The sequence below is a fragment of the Echinops telfairi genome, unplaced genomic scaffold (assembly GCF_000313985.2).
Source record: "Echinops telfairi isolate 266 unplaced genomic scaffold, ASM31398v2 ScPeMD7_7468;HRSCAF=8506_0, whole genome shotgun sequence".
In the NCBI taxonomy this organism is placed as follows: Eukaryota; Metazoa; Chordata; class Mammalia; order Afrosoricida; family Tenrecidae; genus Echinops; species Echinops telfairi.
The window spans coordinates 57,786,007-57,790,572 of record NW_022111369.1 but is presented as its reverse complement, the minus strand read 5'-3'; positions in this window follow the sequence as shown (position 1 = coordinate 57,790,572).

The following is a 4,566-nucleotide window of genomic DNA, read 5'->3' as shown; positions in this document are numbered from 1 at the left end:
ATCTTCCTCCAGTGGAACAGCCAGTGGTTTCAAACTGTGGACCTGGTGGTAAGCAGCTCAACTTGTAACTCACTAGGCCACCAGGACAGGGCTCCTTTTCTTCCTATTAAAGTGTAATTTATAGTGGAAACGCTAGTTGATCTTCATAATAAATGATTCTTTCAGTGAGCAAGGCTGTGTCATTTATATATTATAAATTGTTACTGAGTCTTCCTTAAATCTTGATGCTACATTCACCTTCATATGGTCTAATTGATTTTCTTAGCATGGAGATTAAATAAGTGTGATTAAAGGATGATTCCCAACTTTCTGATGTTAAACCAGGCAGCATTTTCTGGCTCAATTTTAACTACTGCCTCTTGGTCTATGTAGACGTTTCCCATCCACAAAATTTTGTGTTCTGAAATCTCTGTTTTTCACAATGTATCCATACATTTTGTGATCCATATTATATAATGGCTTTGCACAGACCAAAAAAACCCAAACAGAGAAGGCAATATCTTTCTTGCATTCTGTGCTTTCAGGCAAGATCTAATATCACAAGGACATCCATATAGCATTTCATAAATATCTTCATTCTATATATTATAATGAATGTGGCTAGAATTTCTAACAGCTTCTTGAAACTCTGCAGCTGCAACCATTTTGGGGTTCACATCAGCAAACTGTTATTGGTGCATGACATTGATGAAGCTGTTCAATTTTGTTGGGTCACCTTTTTCTGCTTTTGACAAGGGGCACAGATGAGACGTGATCACTTTAGGGGTTACGTATGTTTTGTATTTGTGGTTATTTTGTCTTCTTCTTCATATCTCAATAGGTGTTTTTTATTCAATTCCTCAAGTCTTGATTGTGTGTGTGTGTGTGTGTATGTGTGTGTAGGGGGTTGGGGCAATGCCTTCAGTACAACATTCTATCAAGAAATAGATGAGCCCTTAGCTGTGTTATCCAGGGATTTCTATAATTGGAAATGTGTGTGTGTGTATACTCTAAGACATGTGGGCCTATGTGTATGTAGTTAGCAGTTCAAATAATCCACTACTCTGAAAATAAGAAAACATCTGCTTCCATAAATTTAGTTCCTCCGACACATACAGAGAGAAGTTCAACTCTGTCCTTTTCAGTAGCTAACACACCGAAAAGACCAATAGAATGAAATAAATTAAGCATTGTCATGCCGTACTTAAGTTCCAAATTATAGATTTTTCAGGGAAGTTTTCCCTCTCTCTCTCCTTCGCTGTTTGCGTCCATCAAGTTGGTTTCAAGCTATAGTGCCTTCTGAAAAACAGAATGAAATATTGCCAGTCCTGAGCCATCCTCATCCTTGCTCCGATGCCTGACCCACTGCTGCAACCACAGTGCCAATCCATCTCCTTGAGGGTCTTCCTCTCATTTGCTGCCCCTCTACATACCAAAGAAGCAGTCCTTTCCCTGGGGACTGGTTTCTCCTATCATTTCCAAAACATGTAAGACCAAGTCTCACAATCTGTGCCTCTAAGGTGCACTCTGGCTGTCCTTTTCCAACACAGATTTGTTTGTCCTTTAAGCAGTCCATTGTACCTTTTAAAAACCATTTTATTGCAGGGCTCATATAAATCTTATGGCAATCCATCATTCAATTGCATTAAGCACACTTGTACATATGTTGTCATCAACATCTCAAAAACAGTTTCTTTCTACTTGAGCCCTTGTTATAGGCTCCTCTTTTTTGTCTTCCTTCCCCCTGCAGCTACGTTTCTGTTATTCATTCCCCTGGGGCTGTGGACTATATATCCCACCCTGTGGTGGGTTCCCCCTTGCTCGCCTTTCCCTCCCTGCTGCCACATCATCGTCCTACCCTCCTGATCTTGCTACTCTCACTACTGTTCCTGAGGGCTTTATCTGTCATGAATTCCATGTGTCAAGACCTCTTATCTATACCAATGTGTGTACTCTGGTCTAGCCAATTTGTAAGGTAGAACTGGGCCATGGTAGTGGGGGAAGAAAGCATTCAGAAAGATGGTGAGGAGGCTTGGTGGGGTTTGATCAAGTGCAATGTATCCAAAGGAATTACTGAGAGCTGAGTGGAGGGTGAGCATGATAGTGGGACAGGAGGAAGCTGAAAGGAAATAGAGGAAAGAAGTAGGAAGCAAAAGCTATTTATAGAGATATAGCTATAGGCATATATATATATGCAAATATATTAATTTGTAATGACCGGAATGAAGGTCAAGGTACAGATATCTGTATGTTAAAGTATTAAGGTAACAGATGGACTTTGGGCCTCTACTCAAGGCCTCCCTAAGCAGAAGAACACTTTGGTCTAATAACCTGGCATTCTTTGATACTCACCTTCCTGACATGATCACTGAAGAGAAAATGGGTGTAGAAGCAAATGTAGTGAACAAAGTGGATGGTTCAGGCTATCAAAAGATATAGCATCTGGGGTCTTCAAGGTCTTAAAGTTAAATAAGCAGCCATGTAGCAGGGAAGCAAATAAGCCTCCATGGAAGAAGCACACCATCCTGTGTGATCATGAGGTGTTGACGGGATTAGGTATCACGTATCACAAGATCCCAAAAAAACAATTATATCAATGTCATAAAAGTGAAATATTAAATTAAAAATGTATTTCACAGTGTATGTCTCTAGTGGTGCCACCAAAAATCTGATAATGCTCAGGAATTGAAAATTCAGAAAAGATATTTTTATATTCATAACCTCTAGTACCCATATCTGCTCCTGTATCACACATATGAAGTACATTTTTAAGAGAACATTTATAGTTTTAAACATGAAGAAAGAAGATGAAGACAAAGATATATTTTCATACGGGGGACACCACTTTCCATGAGCTATAATGGTGTCCAAGTGTTTGCAGATATACAGAATTTTAGAAAGGACATTTGAGTCAAAGAAAATTGTCAGAGATGCGTGGTATATGGTAAATACAGATATCATAGTTACAAGCTGGGTCACCAGAGAAGAGATGAGGCTGTGATTGGGGTACGTACATTGTGGCAGACATCGGGGCTTCCACGTGTGTTCCAGGGGCCTCAGGTCTTCGCAACTCCGTCGAAGGGGATCTGCACAAAGGACAGACCCGAGGCCAGCCACCACAGGAGAGTGCTCTCCCCTGGGCATATCGAGTAGATGGCAATAACGCCCTTTCCACTGCATTGCTCTGGAGGGCACCATGACCCCTATCCCGGTTCAGTGTTTAGAGAGGATTCAATGAAGGCTTTAGAGTGACACATGGGGACTCTACTGGTGGATTTGGAGCTCTCAGTACATTATTTACTGAAAGCAGTTACCTAAATTAGAGAAGATAAACTGGTCAAAATAAAATATCAAAATGCACCAGTTTTCATATGTAAAATGAGAAATTAACAATATTTTCAAATGATTATATAAACAGTAAACCTTAATACTAGTCTAACCGCAAATTTGACATAAGAAAATAAAAACATTTACTATTCATAGTTAATTTTAAAAAATAATCAAAATATCATTTACAAAGTACATCATGTTCGTTTATAATGTGCCAGAGATACATCCTATCTTGAGTAGCCAAGCATGGAATCTGCTCACTTATTTAAATGAGTTTTCTGATCATTGGAAATTATATTTGTATGGTAGAGAAACAATTGTCTTTTTTAAAGCAGTTGATTCTCCTAAGACAGTTAAGAAAATTGGCTTTGATTATTGAGATAGAACAACTCAGAAAAGCAAGCTCATCCCCATCCCCAGCCCAACCTCCTGGATTAGATTGGTACTTGTTACTTTTTAGTTAAACAAATAGCATTACATAGGTCCTCTGTTGATTGTGCTCCATGATAACTGAAAATAAATTATTGTTTTGAGGAGTGAATAGCCATAGTGAATATGAATCAGTTAACTCATAAGACAATGCCTGTACTTCTGCTCATCTGTCTAGCAGTACTGTATTGGGACACATATCTCTAACACTTCCATATTTTGTTCATATTGTTTTTATATTAAGTGATTTATAGTCCTTTTGTCAAATTATGTAATGTCCACTCTGAATTATTCCCAATGTCCTACAGCAAAGTAGTTCTTTTTTCAATGTTTTTCTACAGGTCTCATCATATAATTCTGTGGACTCCATCATGCTATATTGGTATATTTTGTTTTTAAAATATTACTCTCTTATATTGAGTCATCTAAAAAGTATATACTTTGCTGAATTCCAGCTACAATGCCTTACGCACAACCCAAAACCCATTGCCATTCAGTCATTTCTAACTCATAGTCACTGTGTTAGTCCAGGTAGATTAGAGAAACAAATTCATAGACACTCATATATGTATAGGAAAGGACTTTATATAAAAGCACAATTTTATATTAAGAAAATTTCCCAGCCCTGTCCAATTCAAGTTCATATGTCTGATATTAGCCCATATGTCTAATTCCAGTCTGTGGATTCCTCTTCAGACTCATGAAACACATGCAATGATGCCGAGAGCAGTAAGATTGTAGGTCAGTGGGTGGAAAGTCTTGTGGATCCAGTGGCAGTGGAAGCATCTCAGCACTGCCGTGGGTCTCCATGTTGCCCTTCCAGCCCCA